This window comes from Ambystoma mexicanum, chromosome 9, assembly GCF_040938575.1.
Source record: "Ambystoma mexicanum isolate Mex_15411 chromosome 9, UKY_AmexF1_1, whole genome shotgun sequence".
NCBI classification, from domain to species: Eukaryota; Metazoa; Chordata; class Amphibia; order Caudata; family Ambystomatidae; genus Ambystoma; species Ambystoma mexicanum.
In genome coordinates, this window is record NC_090931.1 from 473,937,903 (window position 1) to 473,965,021 (window position 27,119).

Here is a 27,119-nt window from a genome sequence, read left to right on the forward strand (position 1 = left end):
CTTACAGCCATGTGGCCATGGCTCTCAGCACAGAGCTCTCTCTCTTCACAAGAGCCCAATGCTTATAGCCATGTTAGCGGTAACTCCCTGGCAAGCAGGGCGGGTTGCTAGGAGTTCATGGACATCAAACTCATGGAAGGCCTAACTCCTTCCCAAATCCAAAAAGGAATGCAAGACCAGACAAATAGCAAGTTCAACTGAGGTTTATTACAGCCAACAAACCACAAGGATCAAATGTGCGGAGGCAATTCCAGGCACAGCTCAAAGAACTCTCGCTCACAGTACATCAAATCCTGGGCGCTTCTCCAAAAACCTATCTCCATTCCAGATAGGATGACGAGGGGTAGTCCCCCTACAGTAGGCCCTATCGAGGTTATCGGATAGGCTCTCACCATGTCAGACCTATCTCCACTCAGGATTGGCTATTGAGTGGTAGTCCGCCTATAATAGCCCCTACAGAGGTTAGTGGATTGGGTGTTACTATATCAGGTGTCAGGCCTGGACCATCCCTGAAAAATGTTACTTACTAAATGTTACAGTATATGGTACCCACTGATTGGTCAGTGGCCCCAGCTACCCACCCCAGGCCATAATCTGACATTGGCTGAGCCAAGAGCCCCCAGGCCAGGCCTGGGACAAAATCAATTCCCAGCTCGGACTGCACCTGTTCACGGTGCCATGTGCAACTATGTGCCTGCGATGTAACCGTGTGTAGACCATTATTGCCGTACAAATGTCCTTTCCCATAGCACAACTGTATCTTGCATGTAACAATTTTGTTGTGATCACCATCTGGTCCGTGAGGAGGCTGCGCTTCTCAGCTGCCAATTCCTGGATCGCTCTCAGCTCGGCTGGGTCACGTGCCCAGAGACCGTTTTCGTGAGTCTTGGAGTTCTGAATATTCTGAATTTAAAGAGAATTATGCTTCTCTACTGCCGGTGCTACTTCAGTTCAGTTTAAAGAATTTCACTTTGCAACAGTGCAACCTTGGCAGTGTCCTTACTCCCCGCCGCAGTACTTCTGCTCACACAGCACTCAGCGGGCTTCAGATTTTCTGAGATGATTATGGCATACTATGGTTTCCTAAGTTATTGCCTGGTTTTCCCTGTGTGTCTTCCATATACCATCCATATGTTAGTGCATCATGTCTCTGTCAGGTCCCGTGGGTGCTCCTGCTATTCCATGGGGTTATTTGCATGTAAGAATCTGCAAGCATGTAAAGGTGATCTTCTTGCTTCTGGAGTTTCTGCGTTGCTGCGATAAGCTAGTGGCAAAAATAATAAACGTGCAGAGAGCATGTATATGTTACCGTCCTCTATCTCATAGAACTGTACACATGTTCTTCGTGTATTTGGGTGTGAGTGTGTGTGTCCCGAATGTGTGGATGACACGTCTGCTTCATGTCTGACGTGGCTAAGTCATGTAGTCTCTAACGACTTGAGGCATGGCTTTTCAGCGCTTTAGTCGATTCTGTCCATATAGCTGTCTTTGGTTCCATCTTGTGCATCTTCATCCACCCTGGGTAGTACTCCTACTGCTCCGGGGTTGTAGGGACAGCTGAGAGGGTACTTCTCATGGTACTTGTCCTTCGTGGGTGCAGTGGGGGTTGGCGTGAGCTTGTGCAATCAGTGGCCATATTGTCTTTGGTTCTTCTTGCAGTTGGGGTGTCTATCAGTACAGGGGGAATAGTTTGACCTGCTCTCTTCAGCCGTGCTGTCAGCGCCTCTCTTCGCCTTGCCGCAGCCGCACCTGACAGACGTGCTGCGCTCAGACCTTGGTTTTCAGGGACCATAATTCCCATACAGCACTCGGGCAAGGTCTATAATGCTAAATTAAACTGATGTTGCAGAAACGTATAGGAAGGAAAATCCATAAGAATAGATGCTCCAGCTGTGTTCAGAAGTGGCAATAGTTGCAGACTATTCTTGGGTATATACCTCTAAGCTACTTCATCTATTAAGACAACCAGACTTACATCAGAAAAATACACCCAAAGAGAAAAAGACTGAATGGAAAGCATTACACATTTTAGCGTACATTTCTTTGTTAAAGTTTCAAGAACATGAAACTAAAATCAAAGTTATTGTTTTACGATAGTGAACATTATAAATATGATATGCAAAAAACATTTGCAAAGTAGATCATAAGTAAATGCTGGTTTCTCCAAGCCAGGTGCAAATATTAACACATTAAATAAAGTAGATGTAATTAGCAAAACTACAGAGGCAACTGAACAACATGCAGAAGTAGAACAATCTGAAATGATTTTGGATAGCAAAAAGAATAGAAGGGACGAATAAAACAATATCTGTTGGCATGGCCAAGATGGCCGATGGAGCAGACCCAGAGTAGTGGAGCTCTGCGTCACACTTCCGCGTGAACGCTGATTTTGCAATCGGAACATGCTCGTCTGAGTGGTTGATGGAGCAAGGAGCAGCATGTAACAGAGGGATTCATCACAGAAATGGAGAACCCTAATACCAGGCCCTTCTCTCCCCAGGTGAAGAACTGTAGCCGAACATACTCCAACAAAATAGTGCAGATTCAGGGCATTCCGGGAGACAGCTCGCCCAACCTGCTGCGTACGGCAGTAGAATCCCTGACGTGGTGGCGCTTGCTAGTCTTCATATGTGTGCTGGCTAACCCTGCGCAAAGGGGCAAACACTGGGGGTACGGGAGTCACAGGGGTCCCCCAGCATTCAGCTGGGCAGGCCGGCGCAGATCTTGCAGTGTGCCGTGTAGAATGTGGCATGAGATGACAGGGTGAGGGGGAGGAACACAGCCCAGAGACTCAACAGAGTCCAGGGAAGCTGCATACAGTGAGGGAAGGGAGGGAGCACTTCAGAATTGCATGGCTGAATCAGTAAAGGAGTTAAAGAAAGTCAGGGGCTATCAACACCCAAAAATGATGAGGGTGCTGAAAATACAGGCATGGTGACAAGAATGCACAAATACTTATCAGATTGGCTGCAAAGGGATATCAAAGGTGTGGAGCAAGAGTTATGGCTAAAGCTAGCAAAGGAACTAACATTCCATCCATTAACACTTTTCTAAGGGGAAGCTTCTAGACCCTGACAAAAGGAGTTGATGATCAGAACCTGGAGAATATAGGGGATGACAGAGGGGACAGAAGAATGGCTAACCCAGAACCTCTCACAAAGGAGTTGCTCCTACACTCTATGAAATTGCTAAAGAAAAACATTGCAGACGACTTAAAATCCGAAATACACACATCGAAATCAGACCTCACTGCAGCAATCACAGAAAATAAAAGAGAAATTGATGCCTTGGGGGATAGGGTAAATCAAAATGAAGTAGCGATAACAAACCGGGGAGCTAAATTGCTGAGCGTCTGTCCAAGTTGGTCAAAAACATGGCTGACCAAATAGTGCTGCTCCAGATTAAGTGTGAAGATCTGGAGAACAGATCGTGACAAGAAAACCTGCAGATCAAATTTCTGAAGGAATGAACAGAGGTGGCTACATCAGGAAATGTGTGGGTGAGCTATTGGGCCCACTAGTGAAAGGAAGTCCACACCAGGAGGACAGAATGGACAGGCTGCACAGGGTGGAAATTCAAAGACAACATACATCAAAGGAGCCAACAAACATAGTGGTGAAGCTTCATGATTTCAGAGTCAAGGAGTGCATCCTGAGGAAAACCAGAAAGAGGGTCCCCATTGAATTTCAGAACAGTCAGATACAAATATCTCAAGATATCACTCAAGTAACGCTGGCCAAGGATGATGAAGCCAATCACAGTCCAACCAAACAAAAAAGCAATCAGTTTGGAATTATTTATTATATAATTATTTATTTATTCATATAGCACTGGGAACCCACAGGTATCTGGGTGCACATATACTCGCAAGATGAACACAAAAGACAGGGCTCAAACAGGAATCATGTGAAGGGGGTCAATTTCACTATGGATTGTGCAGGGCACACATTATCTGAAAAGAGTAGTCTTCAGAGAGGTTCTTAAAGTTTTGTCATTTTGGTCCATATGTAGGCTCTTGGGCGGGGAGTTCCATGTCTGTGGCTGCCAATTCAAGATAAATGATAAGGTTTCAATGATATTCTCCCTGCAGGAAGGGGCGTACCTGCTTGTAATAGAGGTGAGAGAGCCACTTGTTATCCAGGATGACAGGACTGAACCAGGAGAAGGAAGGAGGAAGCACATTGTGGTCGATGAAGGGTGGAAAACATAAGTAGGCAAACTGTAAGACACATGTGCACTGGAGATAGCACTGTGCAGGGAGCAGTGACCTCATATTGGGTCGAGACAATAGAAGGTGGTTTTAATGGTCAAAAGAAGGAACTGCTGAATCACATCAAAAGGGTCAATGTCTAGGGAAAGGGGAAGGGCATCAGAAGGAGGTCGATGGGGATGCAAACCTTGTGGAAGAGAACATGAAAGGGGCTACACGCCATTGTGTAGAGAGACTAAATAGAGCTATAAGATCTATAGAGAAATAACATTCTTTGTTAAGGGCTTGTTGTAGGGGGCCAAGTTTAAAGTTCTGTAGTTTAAAGTTTTGAGCTGTATTCAAGGAAAGCTAAACATTCTTACTGTGGTTCTTTGAAAATATGCTACTAAATAGGAGGACAAGGGATACTATTTAGCAAAGATGGGAACTAAACATTCAAATAGAGAGTAAAAGAAGAGGGGGAGGCCAGGGGGTAGAGGGATGGGAGAATATGGGGAGGACAATCAAAACGACAAGGGATATACAGCAGTCCAAGATAACACTAGGCAGAGACATGACTATGCTGAGGCAAGATAATACACACATAGGATTGTGGTCTGGTACTGTGAGAGGGTTGAATAGTCCCAACAAAATAATGCAAATCATTTGAGAAGTTAAAAGGGAGAATGTGGATTTAATAGCTCTACAAGAGACAAATCTGTTATCAAAAGATCAGGGGCAACTACCACACAAACAATGTGCAATTCAATTTCCACGCCTGCAACAAAACAAAGAGAGCAGGTATATAGCACTACTCTTCCATGGTCGATTAGAGATAAGGAGGAGAGATATTTTATAGTTAAAGGGGACTGGGGTGGGAAGGTAATGGCATTTTCCTCTGCCTATGCCCCCAAAATGGGTTAAGAGAACGTTATGCTCAATTTCGTGAGGGTAGGTAGATCCTTCATGGAGAGAGACTGCATTGTAGCGGGAGACTTGAGCTTGTTAAAGATGCTAAGGAGGACAGATAAAAGCAGACTAGGACAGGTGTGATGGGGGAAATGCCAACTGCTATGAAGAAAGAACTAAATGACATAGGCTTCAGTGACACATGGAGGACGCTTCACCGACAGGAGACACACTCTACACATTACTAAGAAGCCCACAAATCATATACTAAGATAGGTTACATATTGGTGTTAGCTACGAGCCATCCAAGAGTCCAAGGGGTGCCAATTAGAGAAGGCATGCTAACGGACCACCCAGGGATCCTCATGACGCTTGGTTCACAAAAGGTGCAAGGGAGATGGGTGTTAGACGAATACCTGCTGAGGGTTGGGGACGTGCGAGAATCCCTATTGAAGCAATCAAGGAATACCGGCTACTAAACGACCCAAAAGATACATCAATGGGTAATCACTGGGACGCTTTTAAAGGGGTAGACCCTGATAGCCAATGCTGAGACAATGAAGCAGGTACATTGGAGGAAAGAAGAGAACTTGATGAGAGAACTAGGCATTAACTAAAAAGCACATAAGGAGAACATGACAAGCTGGAACTATAAACAGATGATGGTGGTGAGAGTGAAACGTAATACATTAGGGTAGACAAATCATAAAAAAACTTTATCAAGAGCTAAACAAACATTTTACGAGTAAGGGGGAAAGGCTAACAAACGTTTAGCGAATAGGTGAATGAGAACAAAGCTTTATACAAACAATTCAAGATGACAGGGGGAAAAAGAGGAACATAAGAAAAAAGCTTTTGAAGCTTCTATAATAACCTATTTCAGGAAGCAGACATTAATAACTAGACTTTCAGAAGCCAACAAGGGAATGGCTTCACACTCCCATAGAGCTAAAAGAGGTATTAGAAGTCATTCATCATCTGAAACAGGGGACGAGTCCAGGCCTGGATGGATTAATGGCATCATTATATAAAAAGATGGGCACCAATGTTAAAAGAGTTCTATAAATCCTAATGAGATCAATGTTTGAGGCCCTTATAATACTGATCCCTGAAGCTGGGAAAGATCCAGCGAGCTGCACTTCATAAGGACCTATCTCCCTCTTAAATCTAGATATCAAAATATACACCAAAATCATAACCAATAGATTTGATACATTCATGCAAGGGCTTATAGACCTGTACCAATCTGGTTTCTTTGGAAATAGACCCACGAGCAACAATATTAGAATAATACTACACTTGGTGGATAAGGCTAATAGAGGCACGTTTCCAGCGCTGATTCTAAAATTAGATGCTGTCAAACCATTTGACAGAGTAGAGTGGACATTTTTAGAGAACGTCCTGAGTAAGGTTGGGTTGGGAATTATATGAAAAACATGATCATGGCAAACTACCAAACAACAACAGCCATAATAAGCATACCTGGGTGCGTCACAGAGCCAGAGGATTTGAGAAGGGTAATTAGACAAGGACGCCCATTGTCCCCTCTCTTGTTCACCTTAATTATGGAACTATTTGCAGAAAGAATAAGGAACAATACAAATATTAGGGGCATTAAGGTAGGAGACTCAACACATACAATCAGCCTATTTGCGTATGATGTCATTTTGTCAGTGACCAACCCACTAGGCTCCCTGAAAGCAGTTATGGAAGAAATTCAGGAATTCAGAAAAATGTCTCGATTTAAAGTAAATATAGATACATCTGAACTCTTTAATATATATATATACCAGAACGTCAAAAGGCTTAACTGCAAGAAGTAGTGCCCCTTAAATGGGCAGAGAAGTAGTATGTTACTAGGCATCAATATCACACCACATCTGAGCAAAGAGCAGCAAGTGAATTACCAAGAGATAATTAGGAATAGTAAAGCTTACCTGCAAAGGTAGAAAAATCCATGTGTCTCATGGCTAGGGAGATTGACTATCATCAGGGTCAGACTGGGACAAGAAATAGGTCCGGACACCCAAGAAAAAGTGGCCCACCCCTTGCCTCATGACCCTTGATCTCTGATGACATCACCGGAAGTGATGTTATTTGACCCCACCCGAAAGTGACATCCCGGGAAGCGATGAAACACGACCTTTCACCCCTTAACAAAACAGGAAGTGGCATCAAATTGCATTGTTCCTAAGTACACTACGAGAAATATGTTTATGATTTCACTAATGTGATATACATTTCATACAAGAATGGATCACCATATGTATCATTAATATCTGTGTCTATAGATCCATATTGTCAAATTACTGTGAATGCAAGCAGACGTCCAAGGTCAAAGGACAATGTTATTGTATAGCAATTACGCTTAAGCTTTTTTTTATAGAACAAATATGCACACAATATCACCCAACCTGTGTTGGTACTCATTTATCGACCTCAGAAGGATGAAAGGCTGAGATGGCCTTGCTGGGATTCAAACCTGCAAAATGAAGATCACACAGACATATCACAGCAGCGAGTGCTCAACCCACTAAGCTATCATGTTGGCTATAGTAAAATGAGCAATTATTCTGTAGTGCATACCATTAAACTGGTAACTGGTCTGCTGTTAAATCTCAGTTAAGTTCATCTGCAGGTCTGGTGCAAAGTTAGCCACATGGCTGCAGAAGCATGTGAATGATGCATGCATCATATTTTATGATGCACACATCATGCATACAAATCAATCATCAAAGCAAGGTAACATGTGTTAACCTTGTTTTGATGATTTATGCCGTTGCAGGTGCTTTTTGTTTGTTTCCCAAAAAAGTCTAACTTTTTTTTTCTTCAAACTGGTGTTGGGTATTTTGTGTAGATTTGGGGCCTGGCGGTGTCTTCTTACCGCCAAAAATAATTTAGCAACAATCACTCCTTGTATTCAGATTGGGTTATGTATAATAATAATACAGTGGATATGCATTATTTCAGTACACAGACATGCGTGGTTGGTATGCGTGGTTGGTGGTATTTTGGTGAGCATAATTCCCTTGTTTTATTTGTGGCCCCAATATCCAGAACCCCTTATTTTTGTTTAGATTTTTCGTGTAATCACTATAGAGACCTCAGGCTTGCATTTCAGGAACACCACATTTTTACTTTTAGTGTGCCACCAGGGGCAATTTCTCGCTGTCTTATCTACGGCAGCGAGCTATCATGTGGTATTTTTCACTAACTTATATACGGTAGTGAACTATGTCCCGGGTCTCTGTTTTTGCTGACTCATGTACCTTCAGCAAAAAGGCTATAACACACACAGTTGTTTATAATTGCTCATACTGAATGACATGCACACAGCTGCAGCTAAATCTTATTTTTAGCTACCTTGAAAATGACAATTGCACTGTCTAAACATTTCCCCACATCATCAGCACTGTATTGGTAAATATGAAACACACCACCCGTCTGCTTTCAGATATTTTTGTGTATTATAAAAGTTGCATTTAAACACGATCTCACTCTTTACAGAAATAAATGAAATAGCACAGTAACAGCATTATTTGTGATACACTGAAAAGAGAGTGGCAGAGACAAGAATTCAATTTGCAACATTAAACACGTGGGTAAAGCACAGGAATCTCCTTTCCTACACTGACTGAATATTTTCGTACACACTCAGCCCCCACACCTCAGCGAGATAATTACCAGGCTTATTCAGTATGTAACTTCTTTGGCTGGTCGCCTTCTGGAGGGATTCACCCAGCAAGGACAAGCATCTGCTGTCACTCAAACTGGGACTTGTTGACTGGAAAACCCAGTCTCTGCAACCAAGTTGAATCTGCTTTAGGAATCAGGCATCCCCAGCTATCAACCCAGTCCTTCTTCGAGCTGTGTCAAGATGTCTCTCCCCAGCTCCTTCCTCGAGATTAAACAAAAAAACTCTGGTTACCTCCTACCAAAGCATCCTAACCAATAAAATTCTATCATGCCCTGACCACCCTCTGCACACAATGGCTTGGCTTATACAGTTGCAACTGTAACCAAACTGATTTCCTGCTTATTCCAAGGTCTTTGCTTCCTGCAGTTACTGTGGACAGAAAAGCAGAGCAAAAGGAAGAAAAAAAAACCTGAACGTGCATTTAAATAATGACTTTCAGAGCCTGTCATTTTCCATCCATGTTGCACTGAAGAACACATTATTATTAGTGGGGTAGGATCAGGTTAGTTGTTAATGATGTTAGTTTATTAATTTTCAAATGTGTCTCTTGCAACATAGGCATTTCAGGTGAAAAATAGTGCGCATTTTGAATGTACACATGTGTGCTTTTAACTGTGAAAAAAAAATGATTTGCATTTTATATGTAAAAATCGTTTTTGACTGAATAACCTGCCCTCACTTATATGTCCATGTTACACTGGCAACACATAGCTTGAAACAATTGCATCATAGCAATGCACCAAACCCATGCAGTGGAGCTGCACTTCAAAAAGAACATGCTATACATTGATCCTGTGCAGTGGTGCTGTACTCTGTGCTCCCGAAACACGCTAAACAATCCTACACTGGCCGAGGCGTGGGCAGAAACTGGCCCCCAGGGACTACACATGATTTTGGCCCAGCCATGGGCCGAGTGGCAGGTGGGCCAATCCGACCCTCACTATCATAAAGATGAATGTGTTGCCTAGACTATTATACCTCTTTCAAAATATTCTGCTACATAAACCGAGGCAGGAGCTCCAAGAGATACAAGCACATTTATGTTCCTTCATATGGGATGACCAGAGGACCAGAATTGGTACAAAAGGCATGAAGGCACATAAGTCCAAAGAAGGGGCTGGCTTTGCCAGATATACTCAAATACTATTTATCTGCACATACTAGAGTAGTTGTATAGTGGGTGCAGATAGAATCTGAGAAGCACTGAATATTTATTCAGAGAGAGGCCGTGGGTGGGTCAACATGTCTGAAAGCAACCAAGAAAAGAACAGAGACCAAGAGGGCTATGGAGGCCTGGAATATAGCTTACATGATCACTCATGAGACAGTCCACACCAATACAGAGGAACACAGATTTTACAACAGGGCTCAAGGATAATGCCTTTGGGGCCTGGGAGAAGAGAGGCTGCAAAAAAAATTGGGATCTGTTTGAAATAGAGGCAATGAAGCCATATATAACATGCAAAAGAAACTTTTACATAGGGGAAAGTAAGAGGTTTAGATATCAACAGATGAGACCCTGGGTCTTGAACCCACTGATTAAGCAGGAAGCCACTAGGACATTGGGCCTCATTACAACTCAGGCGTTAAAGGTTAACGCCACCGTTAACCCTTAACGCCTGATTCTGATTTTAACGCCTGCTTTTTGCAGGCGTTAAAATTCATGGCGCTAACCTGCCATGGTGCTAATTATGCCGCCGTAATTTACGGCGGCGTAATTAGCGCCTTCCCCACTCCCATTATGCCCTATGGGGCAAAAATGGGAATGGGGAAGGGAAAATGGGAAATGGGGATTTACCGCCCCACTCACCTTGGAATGGGGCGGTAAATCCGCCATCCACCATGGTGTAAACGGAGTTTACACCATGGTGGAAAAGTTGGTGCACTTAGCACCAAGGTTGTAATGAGGCCCATTGACTGAATTAGAAAAACTCCTCCAGGGATCATCTAATATGAAAGGTCTTGTTGGAACAATATATAGAGTACTGGCACACCTGAACCAGAATAAGGTCACCTGGTCAAATGGCAGGAAGAATTGAACATGAACATAACAGAGGAAATGTGAGATAAACACTGTTATAGAAAGTTTCCATATGCACACAACATACTGAAATACAACTCAAAATCCTGCACAGGTGGTACTTTACACCAGATAGGCTTTAGGCAATGATTGCGGGGAGGCAAGATAGATGCTGGAGAGGATGTGGGAGTAAGGGCACACTAAGCCATATTCTGTTAGGGGCCGTTTGTTGCTAATTTTGATATGTTGGCCTTTGCGGTTTATCTTCACAGGCCTAGCTGTATCTAGTGTTTGGTCCAGGTCAGTTAGGAAAAAGTCAAAGAGGGCTGGTGCCAGAGGACATCCTTGCTTCAAACCTCTGGGTGATTTTATCTCTTGGGAGAACAGGTCACACTTGTTTAATCTTACTCGCATACTGGTGTCAGAGTGGAGTGAGACTAATAGTTCCAGGATAGATCTCAGGCAGTTCTGCGTCAGCAATTTGTTTCACAGGGGGACACCTTCCATCTGATCAAGGGCCTGGACAAGATCCACAAATGCCAGGTATAGCCTTGTTTTTTGTCCCATACTTTCCCTTTTAGGATATTTAGGATCAACAAATTGACACTTATCCCAATCCCTCTTACAAATCTGGTTTGGAACGGGTCATTACAGCTCTCCCGATGTAACCACTCATTAAATTTTCCAAGCAATAGAGACTTGAAGACCTTTCTGATGACATCCAGGAGGGCAATCGGGCGATAGTTCTTAGGGTTCTTCGTGTTGCCCTTTTTGAAAATAGGGACCATGATTGCCTTTCTCCAAAACTCAGGGAGGGTCTGTGCGTGCACAATCCAGTCGAAGAGGTGAAGAAGGCTATCCCACTGCGTCAGGTCTTTTTTTAACATGACATTGGTAAGGCCATCTGGCCTCAGGGCTTGTGAGCCATTTAATTTTGTCAGTTTCTCCAAAATTTCCTCAGATCCACATGGGACATCCCATGGGACTGATTTACTGCAAGGATCATTAGGGACGTAATCCCTCTTACCCTCCTAAAGGGACTGAAAGTGTTCAACCCAAGCTGTTGTTCAACATTGTTTTTACATTCCCAAGATGGTTGTTTATTAAAGACCAAATTCGCATGATTTCCTTGCACAGATAATTTTCAGCATAGGCTCTGAGTCCTGCTGATACATTTTTAATCTGTGGGCTCATAGCCAGTTCTTCTGTTTGTTGTGGTTTTGGCTTGCAAAAGGGCATCCGCCTTTTTGGAATTTTTGGCTCGCCGAAGCACACCTCGGATCTCTCTTCTCTTGGCGACCAGGGCGTTGTCATAAATGTGGAGTGATTTCCTTTCTGGGTTTGACATCTTTGCAGAAACATATTTAAATAGGGGGATATAATCAATCAGTACTCCCTCGGCCACCAGACTTATTTGTAAGTTGTTCCTAAATCGTGTGGTTAGTAGCACAATGGTCTCTCTCGACATTCTTAATCGTGACCCTTTGTTATATACAAACACAGGACCTGGCATTTCTGATTGATTTGTTTTTTGATTTGCTGTCCATCTCATTTCTAAGAGGTCATGATTGCTGTGTATTGTCTGAATTATCTTTAAGGAGGAGACGTATTGTAAAAAGTCAAGAGACACGAAATGTAATCAATGAGTGCTGATTGGTTGGCTCTTGACCAGGTCTTCCTAGAAGGTATGTCTCCCCGTGTATGGCCATTCAGCATATGGATGTCTCTATAGCCCATCACAGATCCCCAGCCTCTCCTCTTCTTCTTGAGTTGTTTAAATGGGGAAGTTTTAATTTTTTGGGTCCTTGATTAAGCATGTAGCGTTCAGATCCCTGCACATGATGATAGATGATGCTTACACAAATCACGGTGCATGTTCTATCAGAGAGGCCACCATATCCAGAAAGCATTCGTCTGATAGGGCACTAGGTTTCCAGGAGAGTTTATCATAGACAAGTGGGAGTCATCCACTTGGCTCTGGTCCTCCCTCTCCAGAGGATCGTGGCCCACAATGATCTCTGAGGCATACAATCCATTGCTTACCACTTTGAGTAAACCAAGGCCACTCCCTGACTTATAGCTCTTAAGAGACCTGACTTTGGTTGCCCGGTCAGGCCTTTTTCTGCTGGACTTAAGATCACACAATACCCATATAATAGATCAAAACCACCCAAGTTCACATCACTTCTGGTCATCAGATGCCCAAATCCTCTTGTATTCCAAGAGGCCATCCTTCGTTGGTCCAGGCCGGTCTTTTCATGGAGCTAGGATCGCTGTGGATGAATTCTCCTGGGCTTGGTTATTGGATAACTTGGATGACTCAAAGTCCCAGACTTGGGCTTGTGGGCCCACTTGACCTCTCTACTCTGGCCATTCACGTTGTTGGCCCTTAATGTGATGCTGAAAATTTGATTTCATGAACTTTTATGTAGTTGGTTCAGGGCTGTTGGGCTTTTCAGGGTGATTTTTATAGGCACTCTAGTCAGGGCTCTTTCTCTGTCTTTGTCTGCCTTTAAGTCTCTAACAGGCTCGATCTGTAGCTGCTTATGGCTTCTTGATGCCTGTCCTCTTGGCTTTAGAGTGCAAGTAGCTGTCATGGCCACTGGTCATGGGCCAGTTACTTCACACCCTGTGCATTTGGCACCAAGCTCATTATAAAGTGTGCTTTGCACACAGACTGTTGAAGGCACGTGCATCTGGACAGAGCAGGGCCATAGCAATGCATGGAAGGCACGTGCAGAAGGCAGGAGGAGTGGCAAGGTGGGGCCTCAAGGTGGGGCCTAAAGGGAGTGGCTGGGGCCAGGCTATATAAACCGGCCCCACTCGCATGCTGGCGCTTCGCGTTAGTCTGCTAGAGCAGCGTAACGCTTACTGCCGTTCAGAAGACCTTACCTGTTTCAGCACGTGTATCCTCAGACTCCGGAACCCTCCAGCATCTTACCTTGAATCAGCCACGCCATCGGTGGAAGCACCACCACCGCTTCACTTCTGCAGCTACTCCAGCATCTTATCTTGAGTCAGCCACGCCATTGTTGGAAGTACTGCCACTGCTTCACTTCTGCAGCTATACGCGCATTTTACCTGAATTAGCTGCCTCATCGCTGGGAGCGCTGCTATTGCTTCACTTCTGCAACTAAGCGCGCCTCTTACCTGAGTCGCTGGAATCACTGCTATGGCTTCCCCTTGTGCAGCCACGCGCATATCTTACCTGGATCTGCAGCCCCTCGAGGGTGCCGCCCAGCATTCTTACCAGTCCCGAACTTCCATCAACACGGGATCTTCTTCCGACACACCATCCTCCAGGATCTTCATCTGCGGTCGCCTGTAGCAGTTTGGAACCTGCCCATCAAGCACCGATCAGCTGCACTTGCAAAGGGAAAGGAAACACAAGGTTAGCACTTGCATAGACTTTCATACTCTAAGCAGCGAGCTTCAGGTATAGGCCACTTACCTCAGGTAGCTCCTCCGTAGTAGACTTTGTCATCACACGTACCTGGGTCATCTTCATACCTAAGGGAGAGAGAAAGGACAATATAGGGTTACGGACAATAATCATGGAGGAAGATTAACACAATCAATATGAACAATAATCATAGTTACAAAACTTACCTTCAAGACGGAATGGTCGCAGCCGGTCTGGACCTTCACGCCAAGGACCAGTGATGCAACTGGGTCCATCTACAGTGCCCCTGCTGGAAGAAAGCAGGACAGAAAGCTCATCTTTCAATCAAAACAGGTGAGCCCGCATGGGCAAACTCTTGCTCACAACCTTCTGGCACAAAGGGGTTGAGGGGAATCCCAACGTCCCCACGCCATTTTCACAGTCTCTTATCCTCTCTCAGGAGCAGAACCAGTATCCTGGGTCCTCGATAATACAGTGGCTAGGGGAGAAAGCTGATCTACGGGAGCCAGGTCCATGGAGGGCTCCAACTGCACCGCAACGCCCCCGCGGAGACCAGGTGAGCGTAATAGTAGCTTCAGTTCCTGTTACGGCTGTAAGGTCAAAACCCAACATCAAAAGAATTTCCGCTGCTCCCAGCAACATCCCCTTCATGACCAGAGACATTGTATGTAGATATACGCTATTTATGCATGTTTCATCCACAAATTCTATGATCTGTAAATCATTGGATGTTTTCTGGCGTAAGCTTGGGATTCACTGTAGAAGGTCCATTACACTTTTCCTGTTCGGAATTAGTTCATCCTCAGTGTCCATCAACCTTTCCAATTTCATTGAGTGGATGCGCATGTTCCCTCGAGCTCCACGTCTGTCAGGGGGGTCTGATGGGTGACATGACCCCTCCATTGCATGTCCGCCCCCGGTGGGAGCCTCGTTGGAGGAATGAGCAAAAGAGTTTTTTGTTGTTAATGGTACCCTATTTTTCAGCCATACTTAGGCCCTGTTGTGGTTTTTTGAGTTCCGATTTCTGCTCAGAGTTCCTCTAAAGTTTACTATGTCCGTAGTCTCTCTCAACTGAGCTTGTGCCTTGTACCAGGGGATGTAACCAGTTGGCATACAACCAGTTGGAATCTTCTGGCACATAACCAGTTGGGATCACTTTGTCCCAATAGAACTTTCCAGCATAGACATCTAACCATTGGGAATTAGACTGAACTTACCCAGATAGATAGCTCTAAGACTACTGGAATAACTCAGGAATTTGTTTCAACGCAAACACTCATGAAGAGTACAAGTTGTTGATCAGTATCGATTTTTCTGCTCTATGTCTAATTTTAGAATTTTTCTTTACAACACTATGTTCAAGTTGTATTATTGTCTTATTTGAAAACATTATGGTTTGGTTTTGTTTGTAATCAATGTTAAATCGTAAGTGTGTGTGTACAATATAAGTTATCTATTTTCACAACGCCTCGTGTGTATGTGGGTTTTCCTTCTGGACTTGTTCTTTTGTGTTAAAATTTCTTTCAAGATACATTCTATTAGTAAAACCAGTGAAGATTCCTTGATTTCACAGATTGGTCATGCTTTACTCAATGACAATCAATCAAGATGAACCTTTCCCAGTAGCAGTACTAGTTTCTTTGTATTATTGTACCAGGGGATGTACATCATGAGTGGGTAGCTGATCGAACCCCATTGCTTTCCCCACTGCGTGGGGGTCTGTTCTTTATTCAAAGTCTTCTTTCCTCTAGTGTGAGGAATCTCTGCGTGGGGTACTCCTGGGACTGGCTACATCTGGGGCACATGCAGGGGGGTTGGGCATTGAACGGTTGCATCCAAATCAAGAGTAGGCAGATGCACTGATCTCTCCTTCCCTTCCTCAGATTGCAGTCTATTGATTGATCTAAATCTTTTTTCTTCTAATGTTAGGAAATTTGGAGAGTCAGTGTCCACCAAGTTTTTATTTTTGTCAGGCCTCGAGCTAGAGCCTGCAGTCAGAGTCCACTCTGTTATAGTGGGCAGTGGTGTTGGGAATCTGACTCTTCTATTGGTTATACTGAGAGATTAATCAGCTCCTCCAAGGTAGTTATGTCAGAGTCTACACTATCCACTCCTACAGCACAACTCGTCTGTCAATGGTCAACACTGGGCATTTTTTATTTTTAAACGTTTGTGGGAGACCCGGAGTCTGGTGTTATGGCGGCGTTTTTGCATTGATTGTGTTAGCAGTACCATTTCTTTGCTCTTCTTTGGCTTTCATTTGTAACAGAAAATCGGGTATTCATTATTTGTGATGTCTACTGTGTTTATTAATGGAGGCTCCTCCTGGGTTTCTATATCGTCCAGATTGCACTCATCCCTGAGCGCTGTCGCAACCTCTAAGACCTCTTTCCCTACATGGACGTTCTTATCCGAGCTCGCTGTTGAAATGCAGCCTCTTCTGGCTGTACTGTCGCACAGAGAGGATTCCTATACAGGCTTGTCTGCACCCGCTAATTTCAGCTGGTCACTGTGAGAGACGGGCCTCAACGACCGGTGGGGGGTGTCTGTACTTCCGCTCCCTATATGGTGGAGGAGAGGCACAGGAGACCCCAGCCAAGATTCTCTATTCGGTAGCAATGGTCGAGCAATCAAGGCCTAGCTTCTCAGGAGGTGATGCAGGCTGGTTCTTAAGTACAGTGTATTCCCCAAGCCCCCACAAAGGAATATCCACACTCTGTATTGGTTAGAACACAGTCTTTATATAATCAATATTTAAGGTTATGTACATTTATCATAATAACTCACTTTGTACTCCGGCAAAATCTACAATGGCAAATATATACAATCCTAAAGTGGTACCACCTTAGATCTCATTACAGTGCATTAACAATACTGTACAATGTCACACAGACCACTAGAGTGAAACCAGCATTAGAGAGAGGAGAGAAAACAAGATGGTTGAGCAATAGGCAGAATACTGGCCCCTACCACTGGACACAGTTCTGTGTGGAGATCCCCCCACCTGGGCAACCTGTAAATAAAGATATAGCACAAGCCCAGTCCATATATTGCTCTGCAAGTCTTATTCTCTCCTATAATGTTTTTACCCCCCCAATGTACCTGGTGGAGTCGAGCTCCTCGAAGAGGCGTCGACAAACGTCGAGGAACTCGCTGTTCGGCAACGGGGAATCGACGGCCCTTCTTGAATGCCTTCCCTTTCAAGCGGGAGGCACGGGGCGTCGAATCGTCCGTCGACAAACGAGGTAGAACGATGTCGATGAGGCGGCAGCTTCGTCCGAGCGGTGCTCGTCGGCGTCGGAGCGTCGGCGTCCTGCAAGGCGGAGGTGTGCGGGGCACCTCGATGACAATAGTTCTGGACCGCAAAGATTGTAGAGACGGAGGCCCAGCAAGGGCGTCGAGTCGTCTGAGTCTTTGAGGTCGTCGGGTGGCAGGAAACCCACCGGCAGGTTTCTCCTCGGCGCGTTGGTCATCCTCGACTTTCTCCGGCAGGATAAGCGGTCGACGATGCGGTCGAGAGAGTCCTTCGATTGAATGTTCTTAGGCAAAGGAGCAGACGGCTCCAGTCGTCTGCGGCACGGCGTCCAGTGGTTCCCACGGCTGGGCAACACAACTTCGACGGGCCTCCAGCGGTTACACAAATCTGCGAACCCTGGTCGACGGCAATGGACTTCGACGGCGTCGATGTCCGGCTGCTTCACTTCGATCTCCTCAGCGGTCCCGTCTCGGGTCGACAGCCTTTCGAGGGTCTGTCTTCCAGGGCGCTTCGGCAAAGATGGAGCGGTGCTCGATGTTCCCTCGGAGCAAGGGAAGAGGGCGCCTTACCAGGTCCTCTCTCGGGTCAGCCCTCGTCGAATTCGACAGCCTTCGGATCGGTCGAAGCAAATGCCACAGCAAGTCTTCTTCTTCCAGCTGGACGTCGAGGATCAGCAGTTCCAGTTACTCGTAGAGTGGAGACTCAGCTCCCTGGCTGCTTAGGAGCACAATGGTCGCTTCTCAACCAAAGGTCCCTTCTGAACACTTTTCCAGTGGTGAGAGGTCCCCAGATATACTATACTCTCTCTCATCCACGCTGCTGGCACACACTCAGCAGCCAATCATACTGCATGGCATTCATGCAGTCAGTCAGCCAATCAGGCACACAGTGCATTCAGGCCACACTCCTCCCTTCCAGACACTCACAACAGGGAATGTGGATTGGGACAAGTACCCAGCCATTCAACACTACACACTGCATTCAGGCCAGTTTCGGGTAGGGCTGTCTCAGTCTTTGTCTCTCATGCAGAAACCAGACAACCACAACAAGAAGTGTATATTGGTCACACACTCCATTCACCCAGGTCCCACCCACAGGAGGTACCCACAACATACAGTCACTGGGAAGGCTCCAGCCAGTCTAGCTGGGCCTTCACAACAATACCATATATGGAACTTCCACCCAACAGCCAGTCAGGGGGAAGGGACAGAGACAGGGCTTCCCAGGACTTTGGGAAAACAAGATAACAGGCAATAGAAAGCAAGAGGCCACAGGGGCCATCTTGTTTCCTATCAGGAATCAACAGATCCCAATGGCAGGGCCGGGGTATCCCAAAATGGAGGACACCCGGAGCACCTGTCCATTTCAGCACGGAGCTGCCACCAGCCCATACCCTGCTCTGGGGCCACCCACAGGCGCCCAAAAACATACACTAGGGGCACAGGGTTGTACCCCTACCCATGGGTGCCATAAGGGTATCCCATGGGTCTGTTCACCAAACCAAAACAGAGATCTGCACTGCCCGGAGTCCCACATGGACTCCGGGGCAGAAAACATGACAGAACACACGGTAAAAACAGTAAAAGGACAAGGATTCAGAGGCCCTGTCCCTCAGATGCATTTCCAGCATCACAGTCGCCCCCCCCAGACTGAGGTGGAGGGTGTCTAATCTCCCACGGGATAGACACCCTCATCCAGACGGTCAACATACCTTCTGGAAAGGCCATCTGCATTATCGTGACTCTTCCCTGGTCTGTGCTCTATGGTGAAGTCTAGCCCTTGCAGGCTAATGGACCACCTGAGCAATTTCGGGTTCTCACCCTTCATCTGCATAAGCCACTTCAGGGGCTTATGATCTGTTTGTACCTTGAAGGTAGACCCCGTAAGGTAGGGCCTAAAACGCCTAAGGCTCCAAACTATGCTAAAACACTCCTTTTCAACAGTAGCCCACCTAAGTTCTCTACCCTTGAGTTGTCTACTGATGAATATGATAGGGTGTTCTCTCCCTTTGTCATCTAACTGGGACAAGACAGCTCCAATTCCGGTGTCGCAGGCATCCGTCTGGACGATAAAGGGTCGGCTGTAGTCAGGCGCACTCAACACAGGTGCCCTACACAGACTTTCTTTCAAGCCATCAAAGGCCCTCTGACAGTCTTTGGTCCAATTAACCTTCCTAGGCTGTTTGGGTGACGTTAGAGCTGTCAGGGCGGCAGCTATGGTCCCATAGTCTGCCATGAAATTGCGATAGTACCCAGTGAGGCCCAAAAAGGCTCTCACCTGGGTTTGAGTAGTGGGAGTCTCCCAGTTCTGTACATCCTGTACTTTACTGGCGAGAGGTTGGATTTGACCCCCTCCTACCTCATGACCAAGATAGGTAACTTTCCCCTGAGCTATCTGGCACTTGGTGGCCTTGATAGTGAGGTTAGCCCTTTTCAATGCCTGCAACACCTTATCCAGATGTGTCAAATGCTCTTCCCAGGTGGAACTGTAGACGGCAATGTCGTCGAAGTAAGCCACACAAAAGGCTTCCAGCCCACTGAGCGCATGGTTGACCAATCTCTGGAAGGTGGCAGGGGCATTCTTCAACCCAAAAGGCATGACCCTAAACTGGTAGAGTCCCTCAGGTGTTGAGAAGGCCGTCTTTTCCTTGGCATGGTCCATCAGAGCTATTTGCCAATAGCCTGAGGTAAGGTCAAAGGTGCTCACAAACTTTGCAGCACCGATGGTGTCCACGAGCTCATCAGCCCGGGGCAATGGGTGCGCGTCAGTTTTGGTGACGGCATTGACTCCTCGGTAGTCCACAAAGAACCTCCAATCCTTGGTACCCGCCTGGGAACTTGCCTTGGGGACAAGGACCACTGGACTGGACCAGGGACTGGTTGAGGGTTCAATAACACCCAGATCCAACATCTTGGCGACCTCAGCCTGGATGTGGTTCTTGACGGTATCTGACATACGGTAGCACCTGCTTTTGACAGGCACACTGTCACCAGTGTCAATTTCGTGCTTACACCACGGTGTAAGGCCTGGCTTCAGTGAAAACAGAGAGGCATACTGTTGGAGCAAAGCCCTACAGGCCCTCTGTTGCTCTGTTGTCAAATCTGGAGAGAGATGTACTCCCTCCACTGAGCCATCCTGAGGGTTGCTATGCAGCAAATCAGGAAGGGGCTCACTCTCATCCTCTTCTTGCCCAGAAGCTAGCAAGAGACATGAGACTTCCGCTCGCCTGTGGAAAGGCTTGAGCCTGTTGACATGGAATAGCTGAGGGCCTACCCCAGGGGCTCCCATGTCAACCAGATAATTGACTTCGCCCATCTTGGAGATGATCCTGAAGGGTCCAGTCCACTTGTCTGCCAAAGCTCTAGGCTTGGTAGGCTCCATCACAAGGATTTCCTGTCCCGGAGTCCAATCCACTTGCGAGGCTTTAAGGTCATGCCAGTACTTATTCAATTCCTAGCTGGCCTTGAGATTTGCTGTTGCCTGACCCATCATCTGTGTCATCCTCCGTCTGAGGCCTAAAACATAGTCCCCCACTTGCTTGGCGGGACCCGGAGGGGTGGCTTCCAAGCCTTCTCGGATCAAGGCGAGGGGCCCCCTCACGGGATGTCCAAAGAGTAACTCAAAGGGGCTGAAACCAACACCCTCTTGAGGTACCTCCCTGTAAGCAAACAGCAGGCATGGCAGGAGGAGATCCCATTTCCTCCTTAGGGGTTCTTCCAAAGCCCCTAGCATGCCCTTGAGAGTTTTATTAAATCTCTCAACCAGACCATTGGTCTGGGGTGGTAAGAGTTGGAGAACTTGTAGGTTACCCCGCACTCTTTCCACATGGTTTTCATGTAACTAGACATGAAGTTGGATCCTCTGTCAGAGACAACCTCTTTGGGGAATCCAACATGGGTGAAAATGCCCAGGAGAGCCCGGGCAACCACCTTGGCCGTAACCGTCCGAAGGGGTATCGCCTCAGGGTACCTGGTGGCATGATCTACCAAGACCAGGATGAACCGATGTCCACCTGAAGTGGGAGGGTCAAGGGGACCGACGATGTCGATGCCCACCCTCTCAAATGGGGTGCCAACCACTGGCAACGGCTGCAGTGGGGCAATGACACCTCCTCCAGTCTTGCCAGACAACTGACAAGTTGGGCAGGTCCTGCAGTGGGACTCCACCTCTACTCCCATCCGTGGCCAGTAGAAATGGGCAGAGAGCCTCTGCTTAGTCTTCCTGGTCCCAAGATGACCAGCCAAGGGCACCTCATGCGCCAACTGCAGTAGGAAGGGCCTGTAAACCTGGGGTACCACCAACCTCTTGCGGGCACCAGGTTCAGGCTTAGTGGGCTCACTAACAAGGAGCTCACCCTCCCAATAAATCCGGAATGTCCTAGGCACCTCTCCTTGTGCCTGGGCCAGGGCCTGTTTCCTCAGTCCCTCGAGAGAGTGGCACTCTCTCTGTCCCTTACAGAAGTCCGCCCGGGAGGGTCCCCCTTCAGCTAACAAGCATTGAAAGTCGGGATGATCCTCCGGGTTGAGAACCTCTCCCACAGGAGAGTCTTCTGTCTCTTCTCCCAAAGGAGTTGAGTTTGGGTTTTCCACTGGACCCAGCCCGTCCGGAGCATGGATCCCAATGGGTGCTATCGGAACAGCAGGAAGAGAAGGTGCTCCCTCCACAGAGGTGGCCTTCTTGGTCTTCCTTCTTCTTGCCTTAGGCCTCGCCTTCGGCTCGGGTACCTGACCCACAGCCAGACCCGGTGTCACCTGTGAGCTAGTGACTGCAGCAGCAGTCATGGGAAGACCATCCGAGATCAACCCCAACTCTACTAGATCATTCCCTAACAAAATGTTAGCAGGGACATTGTCCTGAACCAGGACAGGAAGCTTTGCCGTCTTGTCTCCAATCATGAGTGTGACTAAGGCTACAGGTGATAATTTGGGAGGCCCACCAGCTAACCTGGTGGTTTGCAGAGGAGCACCTTCATAGTCCTCTTGCTTGAGCAGGGTCCTGTCCACCACTGTCATACTTGCCCCAGTGTCTCTCAAACCAGTAGAAGGCTGGCCATTCAAGAGGACACTTCTCAAAAACCTACGGGTGTTCTGTGGGATAGTCGCCAGTACTTCCGTGTACTGGTCCCAGGCCCCAAGGGACACTAAGGAAATCTCCACCGGAGCACCAAATGTGATCCCGGCAGAGGAGGGGAGGACAGTGGCCTCCACCTCAGACACGGGGTAAGGGTAGGTCAGGCTGACAGCCTGTACTCCAAGTGCCTTACCTTTACACTTGGGGTCACCCCTTTTGTGATCCAGAGCCCCACAGTCCCAACAAGCGCCAGGAGTGCGGGGTACGGTACTGGAACCACTGGGAGCCTGCTTTGCAGCAGGTGGACCACTACTCTTATTCCCACCCCCAGATGACTTATCCCCACTAGATTTTTGGGTCTTAGGAGAGGAAGGTTTTGGTTTACCCGACTGTGACTGCTTGGGGGACTCCTCAGCCTTCTGAGAGGCCCCCTTCTCTTTGTCCTTGTCTTTCCCACTAGAGTCCTTAGGGGACACCCGGTGGGAGACCCACTTGTCAGCCAACCTAGCCAGCTTAAAGGGGTCCAAAATGTTCTGGTCAGCCAAATACTGACGCAGCTCTGGTGAACAGGCTTCAGAGAAATGCTCAAAAAACAAGAGGTGGGACAATTCAACAAAAGTCTTAACCTTGTATCCATCGATCCACCCCATCATGTTCATGTGCGCAGCACTCACCCAGTCAACCCAAGACATATTCTCCTTTTTCTTAAAATCCCTGAACCTTCTAAGGTATTGGGTAGGTGTCTTAACGAACTTGGCAATCAAAGCAGACTTCATACACTCGTACTGACCCCTTTCTTCCACACTCAGCTTCAGAATACAGTCATACCCGGTTTGAGGCACTCTGCTTAACAAACACTTCGCCCAATCTCTTTTATCCACATCATGAATCTCACAAGCCATTTCAAATGCTTCAATCCATTGGAGGATATCCGAACCCTCCACAAATACACCAACCAAATCTTTCATAAACTTGGTGGCTGGGGACCTGACACTCTCACTGGTTCTAGCTGAAGTCTCCACTCTAGCTTTCTCTAGCTGGATCCTCTGACATTCAGTGTCCTGGCTCTTGAGTTCAAGGTCCTTATTTTTGAGCTCCACTTGTTGAGCCAACTCCTCTTTCTTAAGCTCAGCATCTATTTCCAACTTGCGGTATTCAAAGGCCAATTTGGAACAGAGGCAGCAGGAATGGCGGCATTCCCAGAAACAGATTCAGCAGAAACCCCAGGGGCAGAGTCCTCATTGGTTGCATTCCCCCCCACATCAAGAGTTTCACTATCAGTCTGGTAGTCCACCAGGGCAGCTATCAGCTCAGCCCTAGACTTATCCACAAAGTCTAACTCCCTAGCTTCACAAGCACTCTGGAGAGCCTCCAAGCTCATCCGAGTTAATTTGCCATTCGCAATAGACTCCATTGTTTGTAATGCAGTTACCTTGTACACAACTAAACCTTAATTTAATAAAGGGCAAATATCCTTTGTAAGTGGCACGGTTATACACTGATTCTTAAAACCATAAGCATCCCACCGCTTGCCACCAGTGTGAGAGACGGGCCTCAACGACCGGTGGGGGGTGTCTGTACTTCCGCTCCCTATATGGTGGAGGAGAGGCACAGGAGACCCCAGCCAAGATTCTCTATTCGGTAGCAATGGTCGAGCAATCAAGGCCTAGCTTCTCAGGAGGTGATGCAGGCTGGTTCTTAAGTACAGTGTATTCTCCAAGCCCCCACAAAGGAATATCCACACTCTGTATTGGTTAGAACACAGTCTTTATATAATCAATATTTAAGGTTATGTACATTTATCATAATAACTCACTTTGTACTCCGGCAAAATCTACAATGGCAAATATATACAATCCTAAAGTGGTACCACCCTAGATCTCATTACAGTGCATTAACAATACTGTACAATGTCACACAGACCACTAGAGTGAAACCAGCATTAGAGAGAGGAGAGAAAACAAGATGGTTGAGCAATAGGCAGAATACTGGCCCCCTCTACTGGACACAGTTCTGTGTGGAGATCCCCCCACCTGGGCAACCTGTAAATAAAGATATAGCACAAGCCCAGTCCATATATTGCTCTGCAAGTCTTATTCTCTCCTATAATGGTTTTACCCCCCCAATGTACCTGGTGGAGTCGAGCTCCTCGAAGAGGCGTCGACAAACGTCGAGGAACTCGCTGTTCGGCGACGGGGAATCGACGGCCCTTCTTGAATGCCTTCCCTTTCAAGCGGGAGGCACGGGGCATCGAATCGTCCGTCGACAAACAAGGTAGAACGATGTCGATGAGGCGGCAGCTTCGTCCGAGCGGTGCTCGTCGACGTCGGAGCGTCAGCGTCCTGCAAGGCGGAGGTGTGCGGGGCACCTCGATGACAATAGTTCTGGACCGCAAAGATTGTAGAGACAGAGGCCCAGCAAGGGCGTCGAGTCGTCCGAGTCTTTGAGGTCGTCGGGTGGCGGGAAACCCACCGGCAGGTTTCTCCTCGGCGCGTTGGTCGTCCTCGACTTTCTCCGGCAGGATAAGCGGTCGACGATGCGGTCGAGAGAGTCCTTCGATTGAATGTTCTTAGGCAAAGGAGCGGACGGCTCCAGTCGTCGGCGGCACGGCGTCCAGTGGTTCCCACGGCTGGGCAACACAACTTCGCCGGGCCTCCAGCGGTTACACAAACCTGCGAACCCTGGTCGACGGCAATGGACTTCGACGGCGTCGATGTCCGGGTGCTTCACTTCGATCTCCTCAGCGGTCCCGTCTCGGGTCGACAGCCTTTCGAGGGTCTGTCTTCCAGGGCGCTTCGGCGAAGATGGAGCGGTGCTCGATGGTCCCTCGGAGCACGGGAAGAGGGCGCCTTACCAGGTCCTCTCTCGGGTCAGCCCTCGACGAATTCGACAGCCTTCGGATCGGTCGAAGCAAATGCCACAGCAAGTCTTCTTCTTCCAGCTGGACGTCGAGGATCAGCAGTTCCAGTTACTCGTAGAGTGGAGACTCAGCTCCCTGGCTGCTTAGGAGCACAATGGTCGCTTCTCAACCAAAGGTCCCTTCTGAACACTTTTCCAGTGGTGAGAGGTCCCCAGATATACTATCCTCTCTCTCATCCACGCTGCTGGCACACACTCAGCAGCCAATCATACTACAGGGCTTTCATGCAGTCAGTCAGCCAATCAGGCACACAGTGCATTCAGGCCACACTCCTCCCTTCCAGACACTCACAACAGGGAATGTGGATTGGGACAAGTACCCAGCCATTCAACACTACACACTGCATTCAGGCCAGTTTCGGGCAGGGCTGTCTCAGTCTTTGTCTCTCATGCCAGAAACCAGACAACCACAACAAGAAGTTTATATTGGTCACACACTCCATTCACCCAGGTCCCACCCACAGGAGGTACCCACAACATACAGTCACTGGGAAGGCTCCAGCCAGTCTAGCTGGGCCTTCACAACAATACCATATATGGAACTTCCACCCAACAGCCAGTCAGGGGGAAGGGACAGAGACAGGGCTTCCCAGGACTTTGGGAAAACAAGATAACAGGCAATAGAAAGCAAGAGGCCACAGGGGCCATCTTGTTTCCTATCAGGAATCAACAGATCCCAATGGCAGGGCCGGGGTATCCCAAAATGGAGGACACCCGGAGCACCTGTCCATTTCAGCACGGAGCTGCCACCAGCCCATACCCTGCTCTGGGGCCACCCACAGGCGCCCAAAAACATACACTAGGGGCACAGGGTTGTACCCCTACCCATGGGTGCCATAAGGGTATCCCATGGGTCTGTTCACCAAACCAAAAGAGAGAGCTGCACTGCCAGGAGTCCCACATGGACTCCGGGGCAGAAAACATGACAGAACACACGGTAAAAACAGTAAAAGGACAAGGATTCAGAGGCCCTGTCCCTCAGATGCATTTCCAGCATCACAGTCACCTTCAGCTTCCCTTGCACGGTCGACACATTCGCTCTGTGTCTGCTGACTGGTGATTTTACCTGATGTGATTCCGATGCTGATATGAAGCACTCTATAAACAACAATTTGGAGTGACCACAGCCATCATAGTTGTTTGGTCCTTTAGGGTTTCATTAAGTGATTCACATAGTTAAGTGAACAGAGACAGAACTATTATTATCAATGACATAATAGGAGATCAGGTTTTGAAGTTGGAACTGTCTGTTTCATTAAGAGTGGTCGGTCGCTGGTACATGTTTTATCACAAATTGAAGGCTCGGTAGAAGGTTCCGAGCTATATGAATGATTAAAGGTTTCCTGAAAAAGATGGAGCGAGCGGCTCCTTCCCTCAGTTTCAAAGTTAGCCACCAGCAAGTCAATGGTCACTGTTGTGGACTGTGTTTGTTCTGCCAGGGAGTCAGAGAGCTCTGTTGTTTCAACTTCTTTACTCAAGTTCTCACTCTCGCACCTTCAGGTGTTTCCAGTGGCTTGGGATGAATTGTATTTTTCATACAGTGTTTTAAAAATGGTTTTTGATCAATTGTATTTGTTATGTCCTAATAAAATCTTAATTGAGTGTTAATGAATAGTTAATGTTTAATGTTGATAACTGTTGACAGAAGCTATCTAT